We start from the raw sequence: 13,235 nt of genomic DNA on the forward strand, positions 1-13,235 counted from the left end.
TAGCCTAATGGACTGTGAAAATTCCCTAAGCACATTTTATGCAGTCTTACACAATTCTTTCAGAAACAGGGGCCATGCTAGACTAAAATATCTAATACCATTTAGTGACAGGTACATCTAAAATGTTGGAGGATCAGTTTGGACACGTATCCCATTGTTCAGATAAATGAAGAACAAGATCAAGGAGAGCAAGCTGTCCATTGTATGACATTTTACCTGAAGAAGACTAGTATTTTTTTCCTGATTTAAATGGCAAAGCAGCTTATTCAAATTTATTTCACCTTAAATGCTGCAAAAACAAGTTTTCTTTTCAATTTTCCACTATACCCTGTTTCTGATCATGTGAAAGCCGTCATTTTCATAGTATTATCCCTTCCCAGAGCTAGAAAGTGATGATGAGTACAAAATTGATTAAATTGCCAGTTGTTCATGCAACTTGTTGAAGCCTCATTTTTAAGGGCTTTCTGTGTATTAAAATTGCTTTTGTTTATGTTTGTTTTTTGTTTGTTTCACTTACAATAAAAAAGGAAAAACACACAAAAATGTTCATATGTGTATATTTGTCAATGTTGCTGTTGTATCAGTGATAATATAATTGCACTGAAGAGAGCAGACGTTCTGCCAATCTCTCCCAAGTAAATAGATTAAAAGGAAGAAAAAAAAAGAGGACATGTTAACAGAGAGGTGACTTTGATTTTGGATCCTTCGTACAGTACCAAATATCTGGAAATCCTAGTAAGAAAGAACAACCTAAAACATATAGATGTCAGAATCTAATCTCTTTATATATTTTAGAAATGTGCATGTCTGTCTTTCTGTCTGTCTGCCTGTGAGTCTATTTGTTCAAGAACTCCTCCAAAACAGTAAGGCTATGTCTACACTCACGGCTTCTTCCGTGAGTAATATGCAAAAGAGGCTAAACGTGGAATATCGCCGAGCCTCATTTGCATATCTAACGAGCCACCATTTTTTTCAGAAGAGGCTTTTGTGCAAGAAGAAGCGTCTACACTGCCCCTTCTTGCGCAAGAAAAATCCTCTTGCGCAATGCTGTTCTTCCTGAAAAGTAATAGGTGTATTCCACGTTTAGCCTCATTTGCATATTACTCACGCAAGAAGCCGCGAGTATAAACATAGCCTAAGAGCTAGGACCATCACATTTGGTATACAGCTTCTTCTTCCCGTAACTTAAGGCAAGGTCGGGGTTGGTTTATGCCAGGAAAATGGGAAATTCATAGAATGGGAATGTTTTCACTAGGGGTACGTCTACGCTGCACACTTATTTCAAAATGAACTATTCTTGAAGGCACAAGCTAGTCCAAGGCAGGCATAAGCTAGTCTAATAAGATAGTTCAAAGAGGGCTTCCCTAATGTGGACATGCTACCTTGATTTAGAGTCCCAGGAGGCATTGGGGACTAATTAGTTTGAATGGCCCCGGGCAGGAGCTATTTTGGAATAGCAGCAGTGGCGCATTCACACTACAGCTATTTTGAAATAGCTATTTCAGAATAGTCATTATTCCTCACGGAATGAGGTTTACAGGAGTCAGAATAAGCCATCCATTATTTTGAATTTATTTCAAAATACAGGCAGTCCCCGGGTTACGTACAACATAGGGACTGTAGGTTTGTTCTTAAGTTGAATCTGTATGTAAGTCGGAACTGGTGTCCAGATTCAGTTGCTGTTGAAACTGATCAGTTTCAACAGCGGCTGAATCTGGACGCCAGTTCTGACTTACATACAGATTCAACTTAAGAACCCAGGCATCCCCAAGTCAGCTGCTGCTGAAACTGATCAGCGGCTGATTCCAGAAAGCCCAGGGCAGGGGCTTCCTGTAGTCAGCCACTGGTCAGTTTCAGCAGCGGCAGACTTGGGGACGCCTGGGGCAGAGCAGCTGGGGTGCTGCTGGGTTGGTCCAGTAGCGCCGCCACTCCTCAGCACTACTGGACCAACCCAGCAGCACCCCAGCTGCTCTGCCCCAGGTGTCCTGATTCAGCCGCTGCTGAAACTGATCAGCAGCGGCTGAATCAGGAGTCCTGGGGCAGAGCAGCTGGGATGCTGCCGGGTTGGTCCAGTAGTGCCAAGGAGCGGTGCTGCGGGACCAACCGGCAGCGCCTCATCTGCTCTACCACAGACCCGGGGCTTTGCTCCCCATGTCCCTGGTCTGCTGGGGGGGCCACTAGCTGCGCCCCCCCCAGCAGACCAGGGACACGGGGAGCAAAGCCGCAGCGGTGGCAGGACCCCTCCGCCTCCCGGCTTTGCTCCAGGTGTCCCTGGTCTGCTGGAGACAGTCCCCAGCAGACCAGAAGCACCGGGAGCAAAGCGGCAGCGGAGTCCTGTGCCTCCCCGGCTTTGCCAGAGCAAAGCCTCAGAGGTGCGGGACCCTTCCGCCTCCCCGCCTTTGCTCCGGGTGTCCCTGGTCTGCTGGAGATGGTCCCCAGCAGACTAGAGGCACCGGGAACAAAGCGGCAGTGGTGGCGGGGTGCCACGCCTCTGAGGCTTTGCTCTAGCAAAGCCTCAGAGGCGCGGGACCCCTCCGCCTCCCTGGCTTTGCTCCCGGTGTCCCTGGTCTGCTGGAGATGGTCCCCAGCAGACCAGGGGCACCCGGAGCAGCCTTTCTCGCCCCGGAGGTCGAGGTGGCGGGACCGCTGCACTCTGGGAGGTCCCGCTGCCTGCGAGCTCCGGGGCGAGAAAGCCTTGTTCGTAAGTGCGGATCCGATGTAAGTAGGATCCGCGTAACTCGGGGACTGCCTGTAATGGAATCCATGTGTAGATGCTCACATTGTTATTTTGAAATAATGCCAGTTATTTTGAAATATCTGTGCTGTGTAGACACACCCTAATATGAATATGGAAAGGGAGAGAGGGTGAACAGAAGCAGAGCTATATGCAGAGTGACTACTGGGGGCAGTGTGCATGGGGGACAGCTATATTGCAGAGTGACCACTGGGGGCAGACACATCAGCAGGAGATTGGCCACCTGGGGATGGGGATCAACATGGCCAGCCACCACAGCAAGTAAGTGGCTCCCCTGCTCCAAACCCCTGCCCTCATAGCCCTCAGCCACAGTGCCAGACCTGGGTGGGGAGAGCCCCCTGAGACCACCTCCTGAGCCAAGCAATACAGCCCTGGTCACACCAAACACCAAGACACATGAAGGGGATCATGAACCACTGCACAGTGGCCTCCCCAGCACCCAGGACAGGCTGTGGGGGAAGGACTGTCAACCATGGCCTAGTGACCCTATCCCACCCCCAAAAAATGTTGGTGGACCAAGAATCATGGCTCAGTGGCTCCCTCCAATCCCAGGAAATGCCAAGAATTCTGGAACCATATCTCCCCAAGGAGATGTTGGAGGGGGAGAGAAACTGTTGTTCCCCCCTGTGGAAGAAAGCCAGGAGCCATAAACTGCTACTCCCAATGAGGAGATGCTGGGGACAGGGGGCTATAAACCATGGTCCACCCATGCCAGAGGAGGTGCTGGGAAACTTGGAAACTGCTGACCCCTCCCCATGGAAGAGACACCAATACCAGGGCAGCACAACCTTTCCCTCACTCCTGCCCTCAGCCCCCTTGCCCAGAGACCCCCCCCCAAGTCCTGCCCTCATAACTGCACCCCCCACTCCTGCGTGGATCCTGCCCACATCCAACCTCTTGCCCTGAGTGCCTCACCTCCTGCCTCAAATCCAGAACTCTCCATCCCCTACCATAACCCCCCTAAAATCTCTGCCATGACTCCTGCACCCCCACCCTTACCCTAAGTCCCCCCAACACATCTATTCCCCTGCACTAAAGCTTCCACTCCTGCCGTATTTTCTTCTAAGAAGCTCAAATGTTTGAATCACTTTCATTCTTTTATGAACACAAACTTTTTTCTCCTTCATTTTTGAAAAATACCACCATTTTAATAAAGCATATATATGTAAATTTTCCTTTTAATTTTTTCACCCCAAATCCCTACATTACTTGAGTTACCAATCTGAGCAACACTGTGTACATCAGCTAATAGCACCTAAAGGAGTAATGCAAAGAAAAGCGATCCATAGTGTTCCTAACCTCTGTTGTTATTATTGAATTAAGCTCCTTTGTTTGGCTATGTTATTTTAATGCAACACTATATTCTTGAATAACACCATTCAAATCATAATTTCATGATGATTTTGTATGAACAATGATTCTCAAACATCAGCATTTTAAAAATGGGTGCTTTAAATGGAGCTACGTTTAGACTGCAGGCTTCTTTCAGAAGAAGCATTTCCGGAAGAGATCTTCCGAAAAAACATCTTCCGAAAGAGAGCATACGCCCTGACAAAGCGCATCAAAAAAGCGATCTGCTTTTTTGAAAGATAGCATCCACACTGAATTGACGCTCTCTCTCATTTAAGCTGTGATTAGTATGGACGGAATACCCAACAGGGCACCTGTGCTTTTGCCTCTTTCCTCTTTTTTCGGAAGAACTCCCTTTTCCCCGTCTAGACACGCCTTTTTTCAAAAGAGCTCTTTCAGAAAAAGGCTTCTTCCTCGTAGAAAGCGGTTTGCTAATGTCGGAAAAACCCCTCTGTTCTTTCAATTTTTTTAAAAAAGAATGCAATTGCAGTCTGGACCTAAATGAATTTTTTTCAGAAAAACAGCCATTTTTCTGAAAAGATCTCTGTAGTGTAGAGACAGCCTGAGAATAACTATACTCAAATGCAGCGAAAATTATTTTTCTGGATGTTTGTTTGTTTATTTGTTTGTTTCAGAGTGTGTTTTGAAAATCATAGAGCACATTCACAATTTCAATGATTTCAGTAGAGTTTTGCCCACAAACATCCCCTAAGAGCCAATACCTATAACTACAAAAAGTTATGATGAGCCTATCCCATTAGGCTGCAGCTTTTATTTACTAGCCCTTTCTGTGTTCCTAATAGAAAAATAATCTGTCCTCACTCGTTTCCTTTTGACTTGTGTTTGAACTCTTGTATAAACTATTCCTTTTTTAAATTCAATTTATCATATTAATAACCTAAAGGCAATAAACAATCTAGTTATTTCAGTCTTTCCCCACATTTTGTCATTTTATCTCTCTCAATTTTCTCCCCTTTCTGCTCCTGTGTTTTTGTTTCTTAATGTGTGTGTGTGTGTGTGTGCGCGTGCGCGCACGCGCATGCACACACTAGTGGCTCACACACTAGTTGGAAGAAAAGGTAGTGGTTGAAATCCAGCTACATAGCTCTTAAGAAGCAGATTCATTAATCATGGTCAGGGTTTGCAGAAAGAGCAATAAAAATCTAATTTAAACTTCAAAAAGGAATTGAATTGCTAAATATTTTATTCATACAACTTTAAAATGTTTTATTTTTAAATTAGAGGAAAGTTTTGTAAGAGAGTAGAAACAAAGAACTCTTTATTAAAGGTTTGAATTTTGGAAAATGGGGGATTTTGCAGTTTTCCTAGATGACATTCCTATGAAGATTAATTATTAATTAGATGCCCAATTTAAAATCAGAACCCCAGTCTGCTAGCTGTTCTCCACATAAATAAATAGAGACAGACACAGTCTAAAGGAAAAATAATGATGCTATAATTGTTTGACTTTGCTATTAACAATATGAAAATAAAGTATCATATGTAAAAATTCCAATATGTAGCATTGGGGGTATGGAGGCAGGAATACATTTATGCTCTCACTCTTGAACCTTCATCTGCTGGCCATTAGGACCCTTGCTGGAGTTCATGCTCCATCATGAGAGTTAATATAATTTATGTTATTACTGGCATTATGATTATCTTTATTTAAAACTGTTTCCATAGTGATACAGCTTAAGTACTTGCTTATTGATGGTAATGAATTTAGTTCCTCCAGATTTCTCCTGTTGCGCCCAAAGATATCATTGCTGACTGCTACTGGACGCATTACTTTTTTCTTTTAGTATGATGGTCTCATTCTCTTTTGATAAACTGCTTTCTTTCTTGTCTGTAGGGAATTTTTAGAACAGAAAAATTCTCTCGTACTCTAAGCTCTGGAAGGCTTTGGAAATATATACAGTCCAGAAAAATAAATTGGGGTCATCTACGCAAGTCTTGACATCTAGAAATCTGGGTCCTTATATAATGGTTTACTTACTCTCTGTATAAGCTGCCCATTTTGTCTCTGTTTTCTGCCTTATAGTAAGATTATAGTAGTCATTCTCATTGATAACTTTGACTTTTACAGGGGATCACAAATGTGACATAACGCTTGAATTTTAGCAATAGAACTCTTTTTCTTCTACTTTACTTCTACTTTTTCTTCTACTTGGCAGACTTTAAATGAGTACCGTCATCTAAAAGTTGCAGGGTGATCTGTAAAGGTGAACTGTGTCAAGCCACAGAATAACAGTACATAACTTCTGAAAGCCTAACATGCTCTCATTTGGAGTCCATGTGTAATGGATAAGGAAAACTATTTTCACATGTACAAGTAGAGAGCTATGTTTTGTAACACTGTGTCATAACCCCGGCTGAATCGTTCTTGCCCAGGGAGCAAGTTTTGCAGAGATCTGGACCTGAATCTGTCAATACTTTCTACTCAGAGTTCAAAGCTCTTAATCCAATTTTGATTTTATATTCTTCTAATTTTTATAAAAATGGCATGTAGTAACTAGATTAAATGCCTTTCAGAAATCTGTGTATATTACATCAACTACATTTATAATCTCATTGTCAGGAGAAGCACCACTCACAGCAGTGTTGGCCTCTTCTCCTGGTCTCTAGAGATTCGCTCTTGAAGCCCAACTCCTGCTTTGTGTGATTTGCCAGAATTTCAGCTCTCTCCCTCTATCTGGTCTGCAGCTCCTCTCTTGCTCCAGGTAATGAACCATCCCCTTTGTGACTCAGCCCTCCAGCTGACTCACTGAGCAAAGGGGTATGGTCCCTTCAGGAGTACTAAACAGTCTTTCGATTCACTCCCCACTGGCTGGTAGGGGAACCTGGGCCCTCCTCTACTCTGTGTTCCAGTCTGGGGACACTAAAGCATACAATTCTGCACTTGACTCTGAGTCTGCACTGCTCCTTTCAGGACAGTTTCCTACCATTCTGGTCCCCCTTTTCTCTCTGGGTGTACTGTTTCCAAACCTTTCTCTCTCTGCCCAAGGAATGACTGCAGGCTGCCCATATCTTTAGTCTCCAAACACTCCTCCCTCTTTCCAGAGAATAATGACAACCCATTCTTTGCAGCCTCATCTTTGTTGCCAGTTACCTGGTTTCAAGCCCACTGAGGAGAAAGGGTGGGGGGACAAAGGGAGCAATTGCCTTGGGGCCCAGTGACTCAAAAGGGCCCGGAGCTTCAGCAGCCCTTTGCCTTTTAAATTATTTCTGGAGGGCTAGCAGATGCACTCCGGGTGTCACTGAAGGGTTGGCAGAGGGAAGCTAGTCCCTCATCCCATCCTGTCTGCCCTTCAGGTCCAGATCTCAGCAAAACTTGCTCCCCGGGCAAGAACAATTCAAGCAGGAGTTGTGACTGTTACAAAACATACTGTAAGCTATCTATTTGTGCATGTTTCCTCCAACACCAGAGCTGCAGCCTTTCCCTTCTAGGAGCACAGAGCCAGCTCCCTCACCTCCCTCGCCTTTCCCAGGGGCCTGGCAATTCTGTTGGTTCCCCTTACCTGGCTTTATGTGGGATACACCTATTCCTTTGTAGATGAACCTTCTTTCATTAGTTGTCTGCTCCCTGTCTCTTCCTGCAAATGCAGCCTCTGGCATTAATTGACCTACTAGGCCATGTGAAGCCCTCTTAGTCCTGTGGGGAGTGGACACCCCATCACACATGTCAAAAGAGATACCAAGGTTTATTTAATAAATCTAGATTGATTGGCTGCAATTAAGTTACCTTCTTTAGTATTTTATTAATCAAGTCCCATATCAGCCATTCCATTATTTTGTCTGGGATCAGTGTCAAAGTAGCAGCCCTACAATTACTTTGGTCAACTCTTTTACCTATTTTGAAAATTAGCATAACACTAACTTCCTCTCCTGTCTTCTGGAGATCCGTGATATTACAAAATGTATTGACAGATCATTATTAAACAGTCAGGTGAGTTCGTTAGCCAGCTCCTTTAAAATTCCTGGATGCTTGGGAGGGAACTTTAGGCAGTTATTGTCAGAAAAGATCCTACCTTCCTTCAGATCCTTCCTCAGGAACTAAGGTTTGAAGGTCCTTTTTTTCCTTCACCTACCCCCAAGTGATCTGCTCTGCTCCTTTTTAAACCAGAATAGCCTTCTTCCTTGATTGTATTTTTTTTTTTTGCCCAGCTAGTAAAGTATTCTTAATCAATTCCAATTATTCACATTTTTCTGATTAAATTTCTTCATTTCAGCTTATTTGGCTCATAATTGCTTTCAGTTTTGTTAAACTGTCTATTTAAAAGCACCAACTACACCTACCACCATATAACTTACATGCTTAGTCTGGACTGCATGTATTCTATATATATATGTGTGTGTGTGTGTGTGTGTGTGTGTGTGTGTAGCAGATCTCTATCTTTGTCTTGGGGGCTCTTGCACTTTTAGGGGACTTGTTCCTGCATGACAAGCTTGCTTTGATCCCTCACATAACCTCTCTCCTTCACTGGAGATTAGGCATCGCAGACTCCTGAGCCACCTTCATCATAGGCTAGCCAAACGAGCTTGGAGTGAAATCCCTCTTTAGTCCCAACTTCCTGTATCAGGGTTAGTCTCTGTAGTTGCTGCAGGGAGGATTGGGGAACCTGTGCCCAACTTCTACTCTGGGATCCAGCCCAGTAATCCTAATGATAGCAGCAACAGGTCTTGTTTCCTCCAGCAGCAGTGCTGCCGCCTTTCCCTGAGCCACTTCCCCAACCAACTCCTCCCAGTACCTTCTTCCTAGTACCTGACCAAGTCTTTTCTACTCTTCTATAGCACATCTCTTTACTTCTAGTCCCTACCTGCTTGTCATCCCTGGTGGGAATCCTTTCAAACTAACTCTAGCAGGTCCTTCATGGGTTGCAGGAGTGCAAATTAGCCTGTTGCAGCTGGTAAGCTCTTAAATTGGCTCCTGGATCTTTCTGATTGTGCTGCAGAAGTGCCTGCCTAGGTTACTCAAGAAACAGAAAATTATTCACTCAGAGGCCAAGAAATCTAACTTCCATCAGACTGCAGTAGACAACAGGTCAGTGTCTGTTACAACATTCTATTTATGCATTTTAAATATGGTCAAATCATTGTCATTACAATTTATCTGATCGTGAAAGTTGGTTGGTGTTTCTGGTCCTGCAAAATACCAATATTCAGACTCGATTATCTTGTGGTCCCTTCTGGCCTTAAATACTGTGACTCTGTTCTATGATTGTTAGTTGCCATTGCTGTTTTAAACCTGTGAATAGCTCTCTTTTAACTGGCAAGGCAACATCGAATATAGAATTCCTCCAGTTTTTTAGTTATAAAACTGTTTTCTCTAATGTTTAGACAGCCCAATGAAGATTTAATGCAGGGTGGGAAGCCTTTTTGGGTCAGAGACACCATCTCCTTTGTGGCCTCCCAGATCTGAAGGCAGCACAGAAGTAAGAGTGGCAATCCTGCAACCCCATTACAATAATTTGTTAAGACCACCCCATCACCTTTTGGGTTGGGACCTCCAATTGGAGAAATGTTGATTGCCCCTGTAAAATCTGTATAGTATAGGGTAAAAATAAACAAAAGACTCCATTACATGGTGTGCGACTAGGTTTGAGTCCATGTTTTTCATGGCCATACATTTAGTAGGCCCTAACCATGACTCCTGATAAATTGTTTCAATGATTAATTAAATCATTACAAATGTACTATTTTTCCAGTCTGAATTTGTCTGCCATCAACTTTTGGCCGCTGGATTATGTTATACTCCTCTTTGCTAAACTGAAGAGACCTTTCTTTGATATTTTTCCCTATGCAGATACTCATAGATTAATTAACTCTCCTCTTAACCTTCTATTCATTAAATTAGTGATTCATCTCCTTGAATCACTATAAGGTACATTTTCTGGTCCTTTAATTATTTTCATGGCTCATTTCTGAACTATTTTCCAATTTATTAACCTCCTTCTTGAATTGCAGAAAAAAGAAGAGATCACAGGACTCCAGCAGAAAACACAACAGTGCCAAATACAGAGGTAAAATAATCTCTCTACTCCTATTCATGATTCTCCTGTTTATGTACCCAAGAATCATGTTAGCCTTTTTGGCCATAATATCAGATTGGGAGCTCATGTTCAGATGATTAACTATGACAAACCCCCGTCCCCTCAAATCTTTTTCAGAAATCATCGCTTTACAGGATACAGTCCCCCTCCTATAAATATGGCCTACATTCGTTGTGACTTAGATGTATATTTTACATTCAGCCATATTAAAAAACATACAATATGCTTCTTGCTAGCTTACCATGCTACTCTGTATCAGTGATCTGTCCTCCTCACTATTTGCCATTTCCCCAATTTTTGTGTCATCTGCAAATTTTACAGGTGATGATTTTGTTGTCTTCCAGTCATTAATAAAAACATTGTATGTCCATGAACTGACCCCTGTGGTACCATACTAGAGAAACACTTGTTAAAAATTACATTTTGAGACCTAAAAATTTTCCTGATCTACTGATGTAAATTTGGACTAACAGAGCTGAATTTGGTTTTCTGATTTCAATCCAAGTTATGAAATCTCTTTGGAAGTGTTCAGTACTTTTTACAATTTGTGCACTTTGTAGGGTTGCTACAGTATGATTGGCATTTTTTTTTCAAAATAGAATTATTTACTTTAAATCCTTAGTGAAAATACATTTGATGGGAGTATTTGATACTCTCAGAATTAACTCAAATTACATATGGCCTAGTCTACATGAATCAGTGAGACTCATATGAGACAGCACTTGCGAAGTAGGGTCAGTGATGATGACCTCTGATTTTTATTGTTCTCTGCACTTGCTACCTGAAGCGGTTTTAAATCAGCTTCCTGGTACTTACTGTTCAGAACAAGTGTGGTGTTTAAATGTTGGTGAGTGTCCAAAAATCTTTAAGGTTTTAGAAAAGCAAAAAACAGATTTATAGTTACTGCATAAAAGTTAAAGAACAAAGTTTGGAAAATTGTAAATATAGTCTAATTATATCTGTTCACTTTCACCAGATATTATTCTCTGAATTGTCTGTGCCTCTTATATGAGAAGATGTATCTATCAGCTGTAGCTTCCCCACCTTGTGCTGTTGGTTGGAGACAAGATTTATAATGAAATCCAATATATCTTTATCAGACTGACATCTTGCTACAGTACAGCAGTTTTCCTAACAAGGTGGAAGACTTGCAAAACAGATCGCTAAATAAAATTCTTTCTTTTACTCTCAGTTATTTTTTTAAGATGCATATTTTAATGTCAGGGTATTTTTACACAGCTTTGAAGTCTAAACAGTTCTTAAAATGGATATGTTACATTGATGCTTACTTTAAGGTCTTGCTAAACTTCAGTGTACTTTTCTGTAGTTATATTTAAATAGGGAAGTTACTCACCTGCAGTTGGTGCTCTGTCAACATATGTTGTGTATAGCTCTATGCTGTTAGCATGTACCGCTCCACTGTATAAAAGTCTAAACCATCTTAAAAGATCAGAGCTTACAGAAACCAATTGAACTTCAGTGGAGACTCTGTAACATGCATGGTGACATTATTTAAGGAGATATACCCCCCCTTGAGCCTCTGTTTCCCTTAATTTCCATATAACCCAACGTTATGTCTGAAAGAATGGGGCCAGGGGATGTGGAACATGGAGATGTACTGATAGTCAGGCTACATCTCTCTCAATAAATTTTTCTCCTTTTGAGTGTTTTTCTACAGATCTCAACTCCTGGGAAACTGACTAGCAATAACATCTCAGACGGGTTTAAGGAGATGACTAACTGTTTAATGAGCCCAAGCTGGCTGTCTTCCAGAGCTGTGGGACCCAAGCTTTCTACAACTGCTACTGGCTTAATGGGCTTACAATTAGCCAATGAAGCCCCAGAACTAGGCAGAACACTAAGTTCTGGCTGGGGAAGAAACAAGGTCACAAGTTCCAGAAATGTGCTGATTGAATATACAAAAGTCTATATAAAAGTCTCCACAGTTTTTAAAGTCTAACCATGTAGTATTTTTCAAGCTCAATATGATCTAGTACATGTATTTTCTATAACCTTACAGATTGATGACCTTCAGCTTACATTTGTCTGACTGGGTAGTGTGTGTGTGTGTATATGTGTGTGTGTGTGTGTGTGTGTGTGATCTGAGAAACAACTAAAAAGTCTGTTTGTGGACCTAAATACCTATGTGTTTAGAAATTTATTTTACAGAGGGCAAAACTTATTTGTGTTTTATTGGACACTACTGAAGTCTACTTTCCAAATTTACTTGGAGTTTGATTCCAAATTTCAGCCTGGAACATTTATTTATGTGTATGTATATTTAAATGAAATGCACAGGAATAATATCTTGGCACATTTAGAGTGAATACTGCTTAAAGCACATTACTTTCACTTCATTAAAATGAAAGCTTTATGTATTATATAGAGAGACATATTTGGTGAATTAATATATTTGAGTAACTTTGGTGAAAATGACAAACTTTCAAGCTTATACAAAATTTATCTCAAGTATTCCATCCAAGATTGGATATCTCTTCATAATTTTCTCTCTAAAATCAAATTGGCATGCTTATTTAGAGGCAATATCAACACACTAGATCATTGACACAGGATTTTTTGGTATAAAAATTCAGTGGCTACTGATGTCTGATCATGTTCTGTTTTACTGGTATCTTTTGTTCATAATCAAAGGTAACATTCTACATGGTCCCTCTGAAGGATGTAGAGTATGTTTTTATATTGTTTGAGTTCTAACTATCACTCTCCTCTCATTAAATATTTCCTTTGATCGGAAACTCAATACTAGAGAATGGAATTAACTCTGAAGGACTCTAAATCCCCTGATGGACTAGAAAAAAGAGAAATGTTTCAAAATCTTTACTACTCCACACGGGGATGTGTAATATGAGTATTTCCAGGGAATGGATTGAGTGATTGTGACTGAAATCAACCCTGTATTCACACCATACACACTACTGTAGTTACCTTACCAGGCATATTTTCAATAAAGATATCATTTGAAAATGAATAACTAGCTGGTCAATAATATGGAGTGAAATTTATGAAGCACCATAATATGTAATGTTATGACATCCCCTTTTATGATATCATAAAAT

The 13,235-nt window shown here is 41.5% G+C and overlaps 1 long non-coding RNA gene across 1 annotated transcript; it reads left to right on the forward strand.

The window, feature by feature from the left end:
• Positions 1–9,012: 9,012 nt before the first annotated feature.
• LOC112544200 (uncharacterized) lies at positions 9,013–12,774 on the forward strand. Its single transcript, XR_012901523.2, has 3 exons — positions 9,013–9,149; positions 10,073–10,128; positions 11,837–12,774. It is a non-coding gene; the product is annotated as an uncharacterized LOC112544200 (long non-coding RNA).
• Positions 12,775–13,235: the final 461 nt, after the last annotated feature.

Source organism: Pelodiscus sinensis, chromosome 1, assembly GCF_052426305.1.
Source record: "Pelodiscus sinensis isolate ZL-2025 chromosome 1, ASM5242630v1, whole genome shotgun sequence".
Taxonomy (NCBI): Eukaryota; Metazoa; Chordata; order Testudines; family Trionychidae; genus Pelodiscus; species Pelodiscus sinensis.